Source organism: Carassius carassius, chromosome 21 (assembly GCF_963082965.1).
Source record: "Carassius carassius chromosome 21, fCarCar2.1, whole genome shotgun sequence".
Taxonomy (NCBI): Eukaryota; Metazoa; Chordata; class Actinopteri; order Cypriniformes; family Cyprinidae; genus Carassius; species Carassius carassius.
In genome coordinates, this window is record NC_081775.1 from 4,111,649 (window position 1) to 4,132,343 (window position 20,695).

Consider the following 20,695-nt stretch of genomic DNA (forward strand, 5'->3'; position numbering starts at 1 on the left):
AGTTTGCATATTTATTGCAGAATCTGCAAGCTGTTTATCATTTTAGACATAAAAGTGGTCATAAAATATTATGTTGCGTGTCCAGAATGTTACATTTATGACAATTGATGGACTTAAGCACAACTATTACAAAAAGTTATAGACACTCACTGATGTTCAAGCAGGCAACACACTACGTAAAAGACACAACTAGTTTAAGATAAACTTTTGATGGTCATGATGATCTGTGTAAATAGTTATTTTGTCTTTTGAGAAATATGCAAATATCTTAAGGTTGCAAAAGTTATATTTAATATCAAGCCTAACTCTTGCAATACTTATATGCCTCCTGAAGGGATGCCGACGTTTGTATATGTGCCAGTAATTAAAAGATTCAAAATAATGGCCATACCCACCAAAGTAATACTGTGTATTGGTCAACTACTAATTTGTAATATATTTTACTTCTTGTGTCAAACATTCTGAATCTATTTAGCATTGATTGAGTGAAATAAGTTAATTTAATAATAATAAAAAAAAAAACTCAACTTAGTGCACTGCTCAGAGCAAGGCATGGGTCTGTTCAGATGTAGAACTGTTTATTTGTGTCTGTTCTTCATTTTCTTTGCCCCTAATATTTATGACAGCCAATGCAAAAAAAGCGTATTTTCACTTGACTCTGTAACGACCGGAAGAATGTGGAGGAAGCAAGTGCAAGTTAAATGATAATTTAATGAGCAGTCAAACAAACAAGTAACACGAAGACAGGATGAGGGGTAGGTGCGGTAAGTCTGATAGCGATCCGGGGAGTGACAATGTCCAATGGTGATCCAGGGAGTGGTGGTGAGTAGAGGCAGCAGGAGAGCGTGACACAGGAACTGAGATAAGCGAGCCGTGGAGGTGATGGGTGAAGTCCGTGGAAGGTGAGGAGTGGATGGTTCCGAAGACAAAGACGATCCAACGACGAGAAGAACACAGAAAACAGGAACGAGAGATCAGGATTACACACTGGGACTGCATATAACGCTCTGACAAACACAAGACAAAGACAGGGCAATAAGTAGAGAATGGGTAATGAGTAGCAGCTGGTGTAGATGAACAATTAACAGAGACGCCCACATGAAACAATCAGTGCTGATGCGAGACACACACATACTCCACCCACATAGTGCAAAGCCTGAGGCCTGACTCTTCTCCATGATAGTGAGTTTGCGTGGCCGTTGTTTGGAGGTGATGACCTGCAATGAGGGAGCAATAGACTGGATATGTATAATCGGCTGATTGGGGTCATATGTTCCGGGCACGGTCAAATCCAGATCACTACACAAGTAGTTTAGGTGAGACATACTGAAGCTCTAGTGAAGTGGGCTGTGGACAAAGAAATATGGACATCATGATTTATGATAATGCTGCAGGCTGATGTAAGTGATCTGAAGGCTATTCTGAGGAATACGCCAGCAAGAAATACTACTGGCAGACCTGTGGCAGCTGTTTGGAGATCCTGCGGAACACATGGTAGTACAGGTCCCAGGCCTGCGTCAGGTCCTTCACGTTACCTAATGGCATGTACTTTCTGCACCAGTCCTGGGCCTCCATCAGGTCTCGGCCATAAGCCTGAAACCACAGCCACATTAATAAAAAGGAAAGTTAGGTCAAGTCACCATTATGTATATAGCGCTTTATACAAAAGAGATTTTAAAAGCAGCTTCACAGGAAAATAACAATAAAAAAAATGACCATCTCGGCGTTAAGATCGAGACTTGATTATTTTAAAAGGTATAGAGTCCCCTCTGCCACACCCCATTCTAGCGCCTCTTCTCATAAGAGGGCTACTTCGGCAGGTGGCCAGGGTGATCTGAGGGTTACCATGTGGGCTTCCCCGACGATCCAGCCTCCTCGGGCCTCACCCCCCTCACAAACGCCGGAGCCGGTTGAGTTTCCGGATGAGTTTGCTGGACCCTCTTAGGCTCCTGACATCTCATTCGGGGCTCAGGAGGAAGACCTTATGTCGATCACCGCATCACAAGGCGGGCTTGAGTAATCAGGAGATGAGGATTCGGCTGCGTTGCCTCCCTCAGGAGTGCCAGCGTTGCCCGAGTCCGATCCCGAGCTGACAGCCGTGCTTAAGTGGAATACTCCACCCTGTCCCAAGCTCTTGAGGCTGGATGATTGGTTCCTAGGGGCTGCTTGTGCTGATGGCCAGCACCCCCCGCTGGTTCCTTTCTTCCGGAAGTGCACCAGGAAGAGACCAGTTCATGGAAGGCACCTTTAACTGCCCGAAATTGTTCTGGTGCTTCCTCGGCGTTCAATGCGCTCAATGGCAGAGCAGCCAAGGGGTATGCTGGGATTCCCCCAGAGGAGCATACTGTTGCGATCCAACTGTGTCCGCAGAGCGCCTCCGCATGGTGTGGTGGTCCCGAGCTTCCCTCCAAGGCTTGTAAGTTCTCATCCATGCTTGTGGCCAAGGCTTGCAGAGCTGCGGGTCAGGCCGCTTTTGCCCTGCACGCCATGACCACCCTTCAGCTCTACCAGGCCAAGGTGTTCAAAGAGCTGCATGGGGGCAGTGCTGACCCAGGGGTTTTGCCAGAGGCGTGCACTGCTACCGACCTCACTCTCCGGGCGACGAATGTTACTGCACGCTCCTTGGGTCAGGTGATGTCCACTTTGGTGGTCCAGGAGTTAGGACAATCCATTACAGAGAAGAGATAGGAAACTCTTGATAGACCCTCTGCCTTTGACAATAAGACTCGACAGTGAGAGACAAATTTCTTGCTAGCCAAGAATTAAACTTCTTTCTAATCATGTCTTTAATAGGATTGAAATTAAGTTCTGATAGGACTGTGTTTGAATTTAAAGATATTTTTACACCCAAATAATTAATTACATCTATAAGCTGAATTCCACAAATTGCTGCTTTATCTATATTTTGTAATGACAATACCTCACATTTTGAAATATTAAGAAATAGGCCAGACACTTGAGAAAAATCTTTAATGATCTCCATTGCTTTAGGAACCTCTGATTGATCTTTTAAGAAAAGCGTGGTATCGTCTGCATATTGGGAGATTTTTATTTCTTTATCATTGATTCTAATACCTTTAAACACATTGCTTTGGTTTACCATTAAATGTAAAATTTGAGTAACTAACAGAAAGAGAAAGGGGGAGATGGGGCAACCCTGTCTTATTCCTCTGTAGATCAAAAATTTTGGTGTTGTTCCAGATTTAACACAACTATTTCCTCTTACATACAAAGTTTTTACTGCATTAATAAAATAATTATTAAAATCAAAGTAATGTAATACACTAAAAAATGAATTTGTGGCTAACAATATCGAAGGCTTTTTGGAAATCTAAAAACATAATTAGAGAAGGATCTGAAACTAAATCACGATAATCAATCAAATCAAGAACTAACCTTATGTTATTTGATACGTGACGGCCCTTTATAAACCCAGATTGGCACTCATCAATTAAGTCATCCAGGCCATACGTATGCCAAAATACGCTTTGCCAAAATAGAAGCCAAAATTTTATAGTCATTATTTAACAATGTGATTGGTCGCCAATTATCATTCAAAAGAGTATCTTTATGAGATTTTAGTATTAAACTAATAACACCCTCTCTCATTGACGGTGGAAGGCATATATTGACAAAATATTCTTCAGAAACTGCGAGTAAAAATTTAGATAAATGGTCACGAAAAGTTTTATATAATTCTGCGGTCAACCCATCACTCCCCAGTGATTTATTGTTTTTTAAGTTATTAATGGCTTCTTTAACTTCTTCCAATGATACTTTTTTAGAACATATGGAATTAAAGTGATTCCTAACAGATCTCGATAAAGTAACACAATTTAGAATAGACAAAGGGTCAACGACACTGGAGTCACTTTTGTATAAGTTACAAAAAAAAATCTGTAATATGGGATGAAATTATATTTTTATCCTCACAAACAACACCATCAATTCTCATTTTCCTAACCGCATTGACCTCCACTCTTCTTTTTTCAAGATTAAAGAAGTATTTACTATTTTCTTCTCCCATTTCTAACCACCGTTTTCTTGACCTGATAAAAGCTCCCTTGGCTATTTCTTCATATATTTTGTCAAGTTTATTTTGGAGTTTATTTAAAGAGACCTGATCTTCTAAAGTGAAAGTGCCTTTCTCTATTAAATTATTAATTGCAGCTGAAATTTCAAGTAAATCTGCCTTCCTTTTGATAGCTAATCTTTTACCATAAGACCCAACAGCACATCCTATTTCAAATTTTAAAAGTTCCTATTGTTTACCAAACATATCACTATTAATTGCAGAGTTCCAATGCTTATGAATAAGTCTTTCTATGATGGATTTCAAGTCATCATAATTTAGTAATGAGCTATTGAGTTTCCAGTATCCTCCACTAATTCTATTATCCTTACGTCCCGTTAATGAAATTTTAAGTCTAATAACTTTATGGTCTGTTAGAGCAGCAGGCAATATAGATGTATCTAATATAAACTTCTCTAAGTCTGAAGAAACCAACCAAAGGTCAAATTGCAGTAAATTGCTAGGTTAAAGGGTTTTTTACCCTCCAAATATCAATTAAATCAAGACTATAACTTAAACGTAAGAGGTCACTAGACTCACTGTTCGCTCTAGGAGGAAATCTATCTATGGAACCATTCATGACCAAATTAAAGTCACCACCTAGAATTAATTTTGCATTAGGGTTGCTTCTCATGGTAGAATTTACATAATTTTCAATTTCACTTAATAACAAAGTGTTTGCATCTTTTGAACAATACCCATAAACATTAACAATAATGAATTTACAGTCATTCATATCAATCAGTAATGTTAACCAATGACCTTTAGAGTCCTCTTTGCTCCACACACATTTTCCATGGAAGGTATGTGCCAAAATTGCCACTCCACCCGAGTGACTGGAACCATGAGCCAGTGTCAGGAAATAACAGGAGGATGCAAGATGCAAGTAATATCAGTTTATTAAATGACTGGTCAGATAAACAGACACAGGGCGGGGACAAACACTCAGGTGGTAACTGAAGCAGGGACGAGATGGCGATCCGGTGGTGGTGAGGTGATAGCATGCTCCTGAAAACCCAGGAACCGTGGAACATCCAGACAACACAAAGAACTGACGAAATCCAGACGACACGAAGAACTGACGAAATTCAGATGAAGAACCTTGCAGACGAAACGCGAGAACATGACACACACTAAGGAACAACCACAACGATCTGACAACATGAGAGGGAAATTACTGGGGATATAAAGGAACTTGAAATGAATGACAGCTGGTGACACTAATCAACACAACGAGTAACCACACCCACACAATTACACTCACACAGACACATCAGAATGAGACAGCCGATTCATGAACCGTGACAGCCAGCCACATCTCACCTCCCCATTGGTTTTTCCAAAAATTAAAATCCTCAGGGCACGAATGAGTTTCTTGAATGAAAATTAAATCACTTTTGAGTTCTTTGCAAAAAAGAAAAAAAGCTTTTCTTTTAACTAGGGCCGGGACTCGATTAAAAAAATTAATCTAATTAATTAGAGGCTTTGTAATTAATTAATCGAAATTAATCGCATTTTAATCGCATATAAATATTTGACCTGAGAACAGTGAGAAGTAATTTTTTTTTCACATGGATTTATAGTATACCATTGAATCTTCTACCACTCCAAGTGGTCTACAGTCGAGTGCAATCCAGTGAGCCAGGCCGTTGGTTATTTTTTCAGAAATGGACTTAGTTACCCTGGTCCTTAAACCAGTCATCTGGTGGAGTGTGGGTTGGGTGTGGGTACTCGGGGTCGGGCTAACGTCCACGCTAGCTGCTATATGTTTTGCGTTAAGGTGATACTTGAGGCTCGATGTGCTGCGGTGTTATGCGAATTCCTTGTGGCATAGCTTGCACACAACCATGCTCTTATCGATGCTTCCATCCGTTCGTTTTTTATAACAAAATTTCCCCTCCAAGGGGCCAACCAAAGCGGTCTCGTCTGCTTCTTCATTCATGTTCACTGTGGTTTGTTGTTGTCTGAAGTCATGAACGCTAGTTGGTGCTCCAGTATAATTGGTCCGCCGAAACTCATCCAGTGAGAAACGTTCCGCGGTGCAAAAATAAGTTATTGAAAATGCGGAATTTTTTTGGTGTAATTAATTAATCTTAATTAACGCGTTATTTTTTGTGTAATTAATTAATCTCAATTAACGCGTTAAAGTCCCGGCCCTACTTTTAACCAAGTTCCTCAGACCGTTGGCATTAATAGAACCTAACTTGAACACCATAAAAACGGCGAATTCAATCAAATAATAAAAAAGTACTTTTAGAGAGAGAGAGAGAGAGAGAAAAAAAAGCTCTGCTTTTCTCCTTCTAAATCCGAAAGTAGAGGCAAACAGCCATATAGCAATTGTATACTAAATCACAAATAGAAGTGCTTATCTTCACAACAGTCATCCTTGATTTTGCTTTAGGTGAACAGGACTCAGGTAGTATCCATTTTTTTCTGGAAAGACTTCTCTGCCGTCAACGTATGCTTTGGCTCTGCCGATATAAGCCTTTTTTCCCTCGTTGTGTGCTTTTTGTACGTAAGGCCAAAGCAATGCACGGGACGCTTTTTCTTATTTTGTCAGGTCTTCTCCAAAATGTAGTTTGCGTTCTTTAAGATAATCGCTGTTTTTTGCACTCTTCCAGATGGAGTCTCTCAGCAAGCGCAGCACAAAAAGGATGATAATAAGCCCTCGCCCGACCCGACACCGGCCTGCCCAATCTAGGAGCTACATCCACCGCTTCACTCATCTTTGTCGTGAGTTCAGGTGCCACTCCCTTGCATATCTCCGTCACCTTGACCTTTACGTTTTCATTTTCTGCCTCTGGAACTCCATATAATCGTAAACACCACCTCCGTTTGTAGCGCTCTGCAGTTAGATTTTAGATTTCTGCAACTCCACAATTTCAGCGTTGACAAAAAGGAGGGATGTTCAATGGCATTAGAATTAGTTTTAATCATTTCTTTAAGGGAGTCAGCTCTCTTGTTGAGGACAGTGATGATGTTCTCTTGTAGCTCAAGTAACGAGAGATCACCTTTAGATTTCTTTGATGCTGGGCTGTTTGACGGCATTTCGGGAGAGGTTTACACGATCCACAAAAGTCAAGCTCTTTTGAAAAACCTCTCATCTTGTTAGATACCGCAGGGTATGAGTGGTCCAAAAGTTTCTGAGGATCTCCCTTTTGCTTTGTATTTACACCACTCATTTTAGCTTTGTAGCGTTAGCAATGTTGGTTCTACAGATTCAAATTAGTTCCTCTTCAGGAACTCGAGCTGCGTCGAGAACGTTTGGGGAACGCGTCCAATGTGACGTCTCTGAATAATGTGTATAATCAGTCCAAAGGAAGGGTGAGACGTCATAGGCGGTTGATGTCAGAGACCAGGAAGCATAAAAGCATGAGCGGCGAAGCCGGTAATCAGCCTTGCGTCTTCAGCAAGCGCTCTGTGTGTGTGTCAGTTGCTATCTGTTTGTGAGTCTTATTTAGTGTCGTTTATCCACTAATAAACTCCATTGTCAAAGCTTCAATCAAGAGAAGTTTTGGGCGAGAGCAGGCAGCGTTCAGGCTGTGCGTTTTCCCTGCCAAAAAAAAAAAAAAAAAAGGTGGGGACACACGCAGCTCGTGTGTTGTCTGCTTGAGAGTGAAGCGCGCAGTGTCAGCTCTCGAGGGAGTTGACGGCTGCGATGCGAGCCTTTGCTTCACTCTCAGAAGGCTCTCTTTGAGGAGAGAGCTTTCACTGGTGTTTCTCGCGGTGCCAGCCCTGCTTTCGGCGAGGCGGAATGGTGGTTGTGCTCGCGGGATTCGCTTTCGGATCTGCTGGAAGGAATGTAAGACGGGCAAGTCCCTATCTTCTTTCTTAGCCATCAGATCCGGCGCCCGCTCTCGGTGGTCGGAAGCCCGCGTTTGCGGTACTTTCTCCCCGATGAGAGGGTGCGACACGCTGCCTGTCTTTCTTTGAGGAGATTGATGTGGAAAGGCATAGATGAGCTCGCCAGTTGCACAAGCACCAGTCACACAAGCATATTAATATTAACATAAGCAGCATTAATGAAGAGAGGAGCTCGCGCAGTCAGCTCTCGGGGGGCTGATTGTGCTTTTCTCGCTGTTAAGCGCTACGCTCTCGCCGGGCACGCTCCGAGGAGTGTGTCCGTGCATACGATCTTGCGGTCGCGGTTTCGCTGGTGCTGAGGGACGGCGGCGACCGCGATAGTGGGAATCGCACGTGATCTGGAGAACGGGTTGGAGACGGCTCGTCCTATCTCCACCCGTGTTCACTAGATCTAGAGCTCATTCTCGAGGCTTGGAAACCAGTGCAGCAGTTTCTTCGCTCTCTGAGACAGCTCGCTGCTGCTGCATGCTCTCTCGCCGTGCACGCTCCGAGGAGTGTGTCCGTGCATGCGATCTTGCAGTTGCGGTCGCGCTGTTGCTGAGGCACGGCGGCGAACGCGATAGCAGGAATCGCACATGGTCTGGTGAACGGGTTGGAGACGGCTCGTCCTATCTCCAGCCGTGTTCACTAGATCTAGAGCTCGTTCTCGAGGCTTGGAAACCAGCGCTGCGGTTTCTTCGCCCTCTGAGACAGCTCGCTGCAGCATCCATCTTTCTCTGAGGAGATTGATGTTGTTTGTGTGACTGAGTAGCATAATATATATATATTTTAGAGCTAGTGGCTCTAGGTGCACCAGAGGCCAGTCTTGCGAGACTGGTTCCCTTAGGAGGTCACATGGCGTGGTGGGAGCCCCTGCCAATGTACTTCACGGGGTCCTGCCCCGAGCAGGCTCTGGTCTAGTCTTCCTAGCAGACGATGTGGGTCTGAGAACCGTTGTTTTTAGGAGACTTCAGCTACGAGAGTCCTGATGCTGCGGCTCAGGACCTCGGAGGGCAGGCCCCTCAGGGGAAGAGCGGTGTACACCGCATTACACGGTGCCCGTCTCTCCTCAGTGCCCTCAGGAGATCGATCTGCCACCCTGCCGGTGTTCCAGGGCGCAGCGGTCTCCAGCGAGCTCTTCTCTCAGTTACCGCCCGGAAACGTAGCGGTGCTAAGAGGCTCGCGGCCTCCTGGGAGGTTTCCAGAGCAGCTAGTTCGGCAGTCTCCTGCCGGTGCGCCGCTTCAGGGCACCGACCTAATTGCTCTGATGCAACCAGAGATCAGTCTTGAGAGGCTGATTCCCTTAGTAGTCTATATTGCAGCATGAAAACTACTGCCAAATGTGTCTCAATGGGTCCTGCACACTGTAGTGAGAGGCCACAGAATCCAGTTCTGGTGGGCCCCAAGCAGGCTCTGGTAATGGAACAGTCCTCTCTGAGGACGGAGACCATCGAGGTGGTCCCTCCTTGGGTTGCAGAGTCCGGGTCCTACAGCCGGTACTTCACTGTTCCGAGGAAGGATGAGGTGTTGTGTCCTTTTCTAGATCTGTGCTTTTGAACCTCTCAGTCAGGGGACTGAAGTTTAGAATGCCTGCACAGGCCAAGTCCGAGGACTGGTGTGTCATGATCTATCAAAAGATGCACTTATCTCCATCCTTCTTCACCGGAAGTTCCTAAGGTTTGCTTTTGTGGGCAAAAGCCTACCAATACGGATCTTCCACTGGCCTTGCACTCTCACCCCACACTTTCATGACTCAACCACATTGACGATTGGTTGATATCAGCTCAATCTGAGCAGATGACGGTTCGATACCGAGGTGTCGTTCTCGCTCACATGAAAGAGCTGGGGTTAAGACTTAAAGCCAAGAAAAGTGTGCTTTCTCCAGTTCCGAGAACCACTTATCTGGGCATGGTGTGGGATTCGACCACGATGCAGGCACGTATGTCACCTACTCGGATCGAGTCGATCCTCACTGCAGTCGCGAGAGTGAGAGAAGGCTGGTCACTCACTGGCAAGCAGTCACGGAGATTGCTGGGTCTGATGGCAGCTGCGTCCAACGTGAATATTATTGGCCTGCTGTACATGAGACCCCTACAGTGGTGGCTCAAGACCAAGGGGTTCTCCCTGAGGGGAAACCCACTTCGCATGCTAAAGGTCACGCGGTGCTGCCTACGTGCCTTGGATTTGTGGAGGAAGCCTTGGTTCTTGTCCCAGGGCCCGGTGCTGGGAGCTCCTTGTCGCCGCATGATGCTAGCGACGGACGCGTCCCTCACCGGCTAGGGTGCGGTCATGAGTGGCCACCCTGCCCGTGGTCTGTGGAGTGGTCGCCATCTGACATGGCACTTCAACTGCCTGGAGATGCTGGCCATGCTTTGTGCACTTTGTTATTTTCTCCCAGACCTAAGAGGTCACCATGTGTTGGTGCGCACCAAAAGCAACAGCGGTGGTCTCTTACATCAACCACCAAGGAGGTCTGCACTCACGCCGTTTATACAACTAGCGTACCAGATCCTTTTGTGGGCCCAGGATGAATTCCTCTCCCTCAGAGCAGTTCACATTACTGGGCATCTTAATGTGGGAGCAGACATCCTGTTGAGGCAGGGGCCGAGGCCCGGGGAATGGCGGCTTCACACTGAGGTGATGAAGCAGAGTTAGAGATGTTGGCCAGACTCGGGTGGATCTGTTTGCGACTCGAGAGACATCGCACTGTCCCCTCTGGCTTTCTCTGACTCATCCAGCTCCACTGGGGCTGGACGCCATGGTACAGACATGGCCGAGGCTTCATCTGTACATTTTTCCCCGATTGCTCTGCTCTCCGGAGTTCTGGAGAGAGTGCGCCGGGACGGAGTCCGGCTGCTGTTAGTAGCCCCGTTCTGGATGGGCTGGGTATGGTTCCTGTGCCTGATTTCTCTTTTTGACGGCACTCCATGGGAGGTTCCTGTCAGGAGAGATCTCCTCTCGCAGGCGGAGGGTGCGCCCCCGCATGGAGCTTAGAGGCTGTAGGTGCTGTCTCTGAGGAGGCACAACTCTTAGCTTCCGGTCTCTCAACCGAGGTTGTAAGACCATTCTCCAATCCAGAGCTCCCTCAATGAGGAAACTGTATGCCTTGAAGTGGAAGCTTTTCACAGTGCTGTACAGTGCTGGAGTTCCTGCAGGCTCTCCGCAGGGTTGACCCACTCCACCCTGAAGGTCTACGTGGCGCCCATGGTGGCCTACCGCGCCCCTCTCGGTGGCCAGTCAGTGGGCAGAAACCCTCTGGTTACATGTTTCCTCCATGGTGCGCTGAGGCTGAGGCCTCCGGCCAGAAGAAGCTTATGCTAAGCGGTGATCAGGATGTTATCCTAAGCCTCGAGTCCTCTGATCTCCCCTCTCCTGGGGGTCAAGACTCACTCCTTCTGAAGTTTGGCCATTGGACGGGTTGTCCCTGAGTTCTGTCAGGCTCCTTCTCTGGCTTTAGCTGTGCTCTTGCACACTAGGCAGAGATTTTAAAGTCTGGTGGCGTGGGCATTCTCGTTCCCCAAACGTTCTCGACGCAGCTCGAATTCCTGAAGAGGAACGTCTAAGGTTACGTATGTAACCCTGGTTCCTCAAAGGAACGAGACGCTGCGTCGCAGTGCCACACTTCCGGCATCTCTAGCTGGCGCTTGCTTCATCCTTTGAGGCTGATTACCGGCTTCGCCGCTCATGCTTTTATGCTTCCTGGTCTCTGACGTCACCCGCCTATGACATCTCGCCCTTCCTTTGGACTGATTATACACATTATTCAGAGACGTCACGCTTGACGCGTTCCCCAAGCGTTCTCGACGCAGCGTCTCGTTCCTTCGAGGAACCAGGGTTACATACGTAACCTTAGACGTTTTTCCTTTTAAAGTTTTTAAGTTGTATTTCACTTAAAGAATTTAAGCATTACTACTGATACGCACTTAAACAAACTAGATAATCCGTCTATTTACGCATTTTGAAGGACTACTGGCCAAAGCCTTTACAGAGAAACTTATCATGCGTTCGTCGTCGGCACCATCTTGTCGCCTCCCGAGATGCCCCATTCGTCAGTCTCTTTCTGACATAACGTCTCCGTTCCCTCCTTTGGGGAACGAGGGTTACATACGTAACCGAGATGTTATCTGTTCAGTGTTTGAAACATGAATCTTTTCAATACCCATAAACACTATGAACGTTCTTCTTGGAAATGTGTTTTGGAAAGTGCTGCAAGCTAATATACAGACTAATCATTATCCACTTATATATTTACTGCGTGCACAACCATGGATTGCAAAATCTGCTGTTTAAGCAAAACTTTCATAACTATTCGTTCTTAAAATAGCACTGGTATGGTTTAAAAAGTAACAAGTACTTAAAGGTACAGGTTGTAGGACCTGCCACTAGAGGGCGCACTATCAAAAAAATAACAATCGCGTGGTTTGATGATGCTAAGAAGGAGCGTGGAATGATGGGATTTGTTGTCTTCTACCCAACCACGCGCGGGTCTAGAGACGGGATGCCCCGCGTTTGGCGTATATGCCCCATAATACTAATAAGGGCCCGGTTCCCCAAAGAATTCTTATTGCTAAGTAGTTCTTCTTCCTTAACATCTCTCTTAACGTTATGGCACGATTCCCAACACATTAGTACGCTAAGTATATCTTCTGTAAGTCACAGTTTCGTAAGGTTGGTCTGGACCATTCGTAAGCTCTATCTTAGCGTTGTTTGAGCTCAAGACGCTAGTCGCCGCCACTGTGCAGCAGTCTTTAGAAATCAGCGCAGCGCTGTACAACTCAAACTATGGTATGTTGACAATGTTGTGGCTCAACAATGATTTTATGTTGTGGACATTTTAAGACTAATAATAAATATGTTCGCAATGGATACAGGCCTATTTGTGAAGTTGACTTTATTTGGTATCAGACCTAATATGCTTTGATACCACTGCTACGGGTGTGTGTGTTCACTGCTCTGTGTGTGTGCACTTTGGATGGGTTAAATGCAGAGCACGAATTCTGAGTATGGGTCACCATACTTGGCTGAATGTCACTTCACTCACTTTAAAAAAAAAAAAAAAATATGGTGTTAATTATTTGGCTATTTCATAATGTCATTAAAACCCTTTAACTGTCACCGCTACAGTTACTTCACTATATTACAATCAAATCTAATCTAATCTTGACAAACTATATATCGTTGGAAAGGTCTAAGACTCCCACATTTAAATTTTACCAATGTGTTTTGTTAATAATGATGTAGGAAAAGTAATAGATTAGTTTATGACAAGAGTGTACCCTCAAAAATCCAAATTATAACAGGAGTTTTGACCTTGTTTAAAAAAAAAGACTTCTTCGTTGCCTTTGTTGCACATTTTAAAAATCATTAGAAGTTATATATAATTTCAAAATTCATCCTTTAAAACCCATTTTAAAATCAAACATTGCATTACCATGTAAATGGTACATCAATATCATGTTACAATGTTTTCAGTCATGAATTATAAAAATGTAGGTTTGTATCATGCACATTCAAGTCTATCTTCAAAAACGTGAGTGACAGTTTAAAGCATTTATAATTTGATATTGATAATTGATAATTAAAATCTGGCAAACAATTTGGCTCTAAATGGCTAGGATCTATAAATGGGTAAGCATGGTGGTGTCCAGTAAGTGACCAACTATCCCCGCCATGCCGGGGATTATATCTGGCTGCTGGCAACACGTCAGGAGGTCCAGGTCCACAGTCTTGGGCCTGGTGGATGGCACACTCATCCCTATCGCCAATCCATCAGTAATTAATCAGGAGTAAATATCGCGGAAGGGATACAGTATGAGGCCATAAACGTATAGTGGACCATAGGGGTGTGATCTCCGACCTGGTGGCAAGGTCCAGCAAAACTTCAAGTTCCTCTGACGAGAAGCTTGGTGCCCTTTTTTATGTTGCTTCCCCACCATATTCTGTATCTAACTCTCTCTCTCTGTTCATTGTAGATAGGTTGCTTTTTATTGAAAACATTAACCAATGGCAATCAATACCGCATTAAACAGAAGTAACTGCAGCTGCTTGCCAATCAATTCTGATTGTAAAGTACCTTACAACTAATATAAAAGTGTATTACAATTTAAACCCATGTCAAGAAGCAGCACAAGTGGCACAACGGGATAAGGAGGGTGGATGATTAGTGAGGGATACCCGGTTCGTCTACCTGTCACAACATATCGTGTGAACATATTACTGACAATTTGATAGTTTAATTAATAGTCTATATTTTACTGATAACTTAAACTATGTTAAATGTTACTGGAACAATTTGAGGAATTTTTCATTTGTATAGAACGCGCTGTCTTTCTTAGCGCCGTAATGCACCTTCACGTGAAGTGGAAAATCGATTCCTGAGCAACTGATGCCAACTAATTCAGCACCTTCACTTGGGACAGTGCCTTTGTAACGTCAAATGTAAGAGACAGGGTGTTAAGAAGCTTCCTAAGGGACACTTTGGGGAACACACTTAGGAACATAAACAACTTTGGTAAGATACATCTTTCAAGTCTTCTCAGAGTGAGCGTTATCGGGGAACCGGGCCCTTGTTGATCGTTATAATAGCATACGTTTTCTGTAAAGATATGAATCAAAACAACTCACCTGTCGAGTAAAACACAAGCAGATCGGCATCTCTTTCTAGTTGAAGTTTGTCGTGAAACTACTTCCGCATTTGTCCACGACACTGTTGTCATGTGGTTTCTATGTCAGTAAAGGCGGTAACAAAGGGTAACTAACGTCATTGACAGGTGACTGCACTGCCCCATGTCACTGTTTAGAATGGGAATTTTCTCATGATTTACAAGTAGTTGAAAACATTAGAGATATTGTTAGTAATCAGCTGGACAAAATATATAACACTAGCCCAGTGGTTTTGGGATATTTTGATAAAGTCCAGGTATGACCTTCAAAGATCCATCAAATCAGCCAAAAGAGACTTTAGGGACAGAGTGGAGTCAGAATATAATGGCTCTGACCCCCAACGCATGTGGAGCAGTTTACACTATATCACTGACTACAAAGGAAGTAAAAGCAGTAGTGTGTCTTTGTCTGCCTCCTTACCAGATGAGCTTAATACATTCTATGCTCACTTTGACACAGACAACACATTTCCTGCTGTGAAAATACCTGCTGACATTGACACCTGCCCTTTGGTTCTAAGCACACACGAAATTAGTAAGGCCTTCAAGAGAGTCAATGGCTGGAAAGCTCCAGGTTCAGATTGCATACACAGACGTGTCGTGAGGGCCTGCAATGTCCAGTTAGCAGATGACTTCACCAACATCTTCAACCTCTCCTTAAGACTTACAGTGATCCCCACATGCTTCAAGCAAACCACCATCATCCCTGTTCCCAAAAAAACAACTGTCTCCTGCCTGAACGACTACCGCCCTGTAGCACTGACATCAGTCATCATGAAGTGCTTTGAACGGCTAGTCAAATCCCACATATGCTCCTCTCTGCTTGACACCTTGGACCCATTACAATTTGCTTTCAGGTCTAACAGATCCACTGATGACGCCATTGCAATGGCCATACACTCTGCCCTGGAACACTTGGAAGGAAAGAGGCACCTATGTGCGGATGGTGTTCATTGATTACAGCTCTGCATTTAACACCATCATCCCTACCAAACTTATAGCCAAACTGAAAGATCTGGGTCCTAACAGTCACTTATGTAACTGGGTCCTGGACTTCCTGTCCGGCAGACCCCAGGTGGTTAGAACTGGCAATCACACATTCTCCTCCCTTACACTCAGCACTGGTGCCCCACAGGGATGTGTACTCAGTCCTCTCTTGGAGTTTAATGCACTAGACCATCTCCTAATGTTTTAACAAGAATAAACAGATAAATGACAAATGAGTATTTAATTTATTTTTCTTAAAAAAAAAAAAAACACCTATGGACTCAAGTCTCTTATTTATATAGCGCTCTAAACAAAATACATTGCATCAACTGAACGACATTAATTAGGAAAACAGTGTGTCAATAATGCAAAATGACAGTTAAAGGCAGTTCATCATTGAATTCAATGATGTCATCTGAGTTTAAATAGTGTCTGTGCAATCATTTTCAATCAAGTCAACGATATCGCTGTAAATGAAGTGTTCTTTTTTCACACTTCCGGCGTACCGCTACGATGGCGTCGCTGACGAGCGCTCTGTGCAAACATTGCTGTTTTTCGTGTTTTTTTTTGTGTTATTTATGTTACTATAGTTTTGCTCAGACAGTACAGTCTCATACAGTATGATCGACAAACACTTCTGGACATCCGATCAAATTTAAACTTCGGTATGGAAACAACGCCACCTCGGAACTCCAGCTTCAGCGTCTACGTGCTCCCTCTGTTGCCGGTTTGCATCCTAAGACACCGTCTGAAAAGGAGGAAAGGCAAGCGTGCTGAAATTCTATGCAGATTGCGGAAAATAAGTTTAATCCTCCTCTCCCTACCATCTTGTTAGCCAACATACAGTCTCTGGATAACAAACTTGATGAACTTAATGCAAGAATCCCATACCAACAGGACATTCGTAACTGCTGCATTCTGGCTTTCTGTTCTGAGAGGTGGTTAGACTCAGAGGTACCCACTGATGTTACAGTTTTATCTACACACTGCTCCCCTGAGATCGAACTGCTCTCCATTAAAGTGCATCCCTTCTACCTCCGGCGAGAGTTTAATTCAATCATTCTTACAGTGGTTTACATCCCGCCTCACGTGGACAAAACTAAATCATTGGACCAACTGTACAGCACCATAAACGGATTAGAAATTGCTCATTCTGACTCTGCTTTCATCATTGTTGGGGATTTTAACAGGGTGAATATGAGGAAAGTTCTTCCCAAATTCTACCAGCACATAAATTTCCCCACACTAGGTGATCAGACATTAGATCACTGCTATTCAACACTAAAGGACAGTTACAAATCCCTCCCCCGTCCAGCATTCTGCAAAGGTGACCACATTAGCATATTGCTGTTACCAGCCTACAGAAAATGCCTCAAACAGGAAAAAACTGTTTCTAAAACAGTTTACAAATGGAGTGAAGATGCCATCTCCACACTGCATGACTGCTTTGAATCCACAGACTGGCAGATGTTTCAAGATGCAGCAGGAGACAACAGGAATACACAAATTCTGTGATAGGCTACATTAACAAATGCAAAGAGGATGTTGTCCCATCCATTAATGTTAAATCATTTCCAAACCAGAAACCATGGGTCAACGGTGAGTTGCAGGCCAAATTAAGAGCACGGACTGCTGTCTTCAACTCTGGGGATATAACTGCTTACAAAAAGTCCAGGTATGACCTTCAAAGATCCATCAAATCAGCCAAAAGAGACTTTAGGGACAGAGTGGAGTCAGAATATCATGGCTCTGACCCCCAACGCATGTGGAGCAGTTTACACTATTTCACTGACTACAAAGGAATGAAAAGCAGTGGTGTGTCTTTGTCTGCTTCCTTACCAGATGAGCTTAATACATTCTATGCTCACTTTGACACAGACAACACATTTCCTGCTGTGAAAATACCTGCTGACATTGACACCTGCCATTTGGTTCTAAGCACACACGAAATTAGTAAGGCCTTCAAAAGAGTCAATGGCTGGAAAGCTCCAGGTTCAGATGGCATACACAGACATGTCGTGAGGGCCTGCAATGTCCAGTTAGCGGATGACTTCTTCAACCTCTTCAACACCAACATCTTCAACCTCTCCTTAAGACTTACAGTGATCCCCACATGCTTCAAGCAAACCACCATCATCCCTGTTCCCAAAAAAACAACTGTCTCCTGCCTGAACGACGACCGCCCTGTAGCACTGACATCAGTCATCATGAAGTTCTTTGAACGGCTAGTCAAATCCCACATATGCTCCTCTCTGCTTGACACCTTGGACCCATTACAATTTGCTTTCCGGTCTAACAGATCCACTGATGACGCCATTGCAATGGCCATACACTCTGCCCTGGAACACTTGGAAGGAAGAGGCACCTATGTGCAGATGGTGTTCATTGATTACAGCTCTGCATTTAACACCATCATCCCTACCAAACTTATAGCCAAACTGAAAGATCTGGGTCCTAACAGTCACTTATGTAACTGGGTCCTGGACTTCCTGACCGGCAGACCCCAGGTGGTTAGAACTGGCAATCACACATTCTCCTCCCTTACACTCAGCACTGGTGCCCCACAGGGATGTGTACTCAGTCCTCTCTTGTACTCCCTGTTCACTTATGACTGCTCTGCTAAGCATACTGTAGCTCCAACATCATCCTCAAATTTGCTGATGATACAACTATCCTAGGACTCATCACTAATGGTGATGAGACATCCTACAGCAATGAGGTTAATGCACTCACAGCATAGTGTGCTGCTAACAATCTCTCTCTAAGACCAAGGAGATGATTGTGGACCACAGGAAGTCACAGAGAGAGGGTCACGTTCCCATTAATATCAATGGTGAGATACTAGAGACAGTTAAGAGCTACAAGTTCCTTGGCATTCACATCTCTGAGGATCTTTCTTGGACCCTACACTCAGAGACCGAAGTGAAAACAGCCCGTCAGCATCTCTACTTCCTGCGGAGACTGAAGAGGTTTGGCATCTCCTCTAACATCATGTCAAACTTTTACAGCTGCACTATAGAGAGCATTCTGACCAGCTGCATCACTGTATGGTACGGCAACTGCTCTTCTTTGGACCGCAAAGCTCTTCAGCGAGTGGTGAGAACAGTAGAGCATCATTTCATTGTATTTGCACTGCCACTTTTTTAATATTCCTTTATGTTACTCTGTGACACTCTATAATGACATTTTGGTCATTGCTCTACGCAGGAATACATCTGAATGTATGCTGCTCTTAAAGGAGCTATGTGGAGGTTTTTACTTAAAAAAATCTTTAAGATAGAGTTTTCATTTGTACATGTATGAGCCAACCATGATGTAAAAAAAAGAATGACACCTCGACTGTCCACCACGGTTGCCTCTATCAGCCTGTACGCTCAATTGTGTGTGGAGGAGTCGGGCCCGAATTGGCGCGAAAATTCACAAAATGTGACATCATGCGCGTTCTCGTCTACTTGGGCTTACAACCGTATGGCACGCCAGCCATTATAGTAAGCAGCGGCAATAGTGTTTTCAAATGGACTCTGCGGATGGAAAGAAGCGACCAGCCTCCAGCACAATTCAGACACCCACGGACACTCCTCGTAAGTAAAAAAAGTGCGTACGCACTGAGAACGAGCATGAGACTGGCTACAGTTCCTCTAACGGCCACTGGTGTCAGTAACGGTTAGAAATTTCAGAACCTACGCAATGCTCCTTTAAGTTTATTTATTGCATCTGCACTGCCACTTTAATTTTCCTTCATGTAGCTCTGCGTCACTCTACAATTACATTTTATACACCTTTCTACCCCAGTAATCATAATATTACCTAAGGACTAATTATGAACACTATAACTCTTAATACTGACTATCTTTATTGTATCTGTTACTTCCACTTATGTGTATATAATGCTCTGTCCGTGTCTTTCTGTGTATGGGCACTGTAGTTACTCAAGAACCTCGTGCTCTCCACGTACGTCTGTCTTTTATGTCTTGTTATTGTCACTGTATGTCTGAGCGTCATCACAAGCATTTCAATGCCCAGTTTTCCCCAGTGTTAACTATGCAAATGACAAATAAATGCCTCTTGACTCTCTTGACTTGACTCTTGAAGTGACCCCAACTAAGCAAGCCAGAGGCGACAACAGCAAGGAACCAAATCTCCATCGGTGACAGAATGGAGAAAAAAACCTTGGGAGAAACCAGGCTCAGTTGGGGGGCCAGTTCTCCTCTGACCAGACGAAACCAGCAGTTCAATTCCAGGCTGGAGCAAAGTCAGATTGTGCAGAAGAATCATCAGTTTCCTGTGGTCTTGTCCTGGTGGTCGTCTTAGACAAGGTCTTTACAGGGGATCTGTATCTGTTGTCTTTGTCTCCGCTGTCCTTCAGGGCTATAGAGGTCCTTTCTGGGTGCTGTTCCACCATCTGGTCTGGATACATACTGGATCTGGGTGACTGCAGTGACCCTTTGATCTGGATACAGACTGGATCTGGTGACTACGGTGACCTCGGAATAAGAGAGAAACAGACTAATATTAGCATAGATGCCATTCTTGTAATGATGTAGCAAGTACATAGGGTGTTATGGAAAGTGTTCCCGGTTCCAGTTTACCGAATTAATGCAGCCTAAAAATCCTTTAACCGATTTGGATATTAGAAGCACATTAGTGTGTTATGTGTAAGCCAGGTTAAAGAGATGGGTCTTTAATCTAGATTTAAACAAGAGTGTGTCTGCCTCCCGAACAATGTTAGGTAGGTTATAAGCATCTGCCGCCCGCAGTTGATTTTGATATTCTAGTTATTATCAAATTGCCTGAGTTTTGAGAACGTGGAGGATTATAATGTAACCTTCTCTTCTGCTCTCAATGGAGGCGGTCGCATTTCTCTCCTCTCCTTCCTGAATTCCCTGCTTCGCCTGTTCTCTTGTCTTGTCTACTGTGTGAGACTCTCTCTGCACTGCTCTCCTAAACTGGACTATGGATTTGATTAATTGGTCTCTCAACGCAATTGACACCATCTTCTCGACGAGAAGCTTGGGTTTGGGGGAACCTGAATGCCCTGCCAGAACGTTTGCAGCTGGTTACACGATGGACGAGTGGGCGAATTGGCGGGTCGTGTGTCTGACGGCTCTTTCCGTGGAGGACATTGAAGACA

At 44.4% G+C, this 20,695-nt stretch overlaps 1 pseudogene; it reads right to left on the reverse strand.

The window, feature by feature from the left end:
* Window positions 1-720: 720 nt before the first annotated feature.
* The window catches only part of LOC132098233 (serine/threonine-protein kinase mTOR-like), a 121,744-nt pseudogene continuing 101,769 nt past the window's right edge, over window positions 721-20,695 (reverse strand).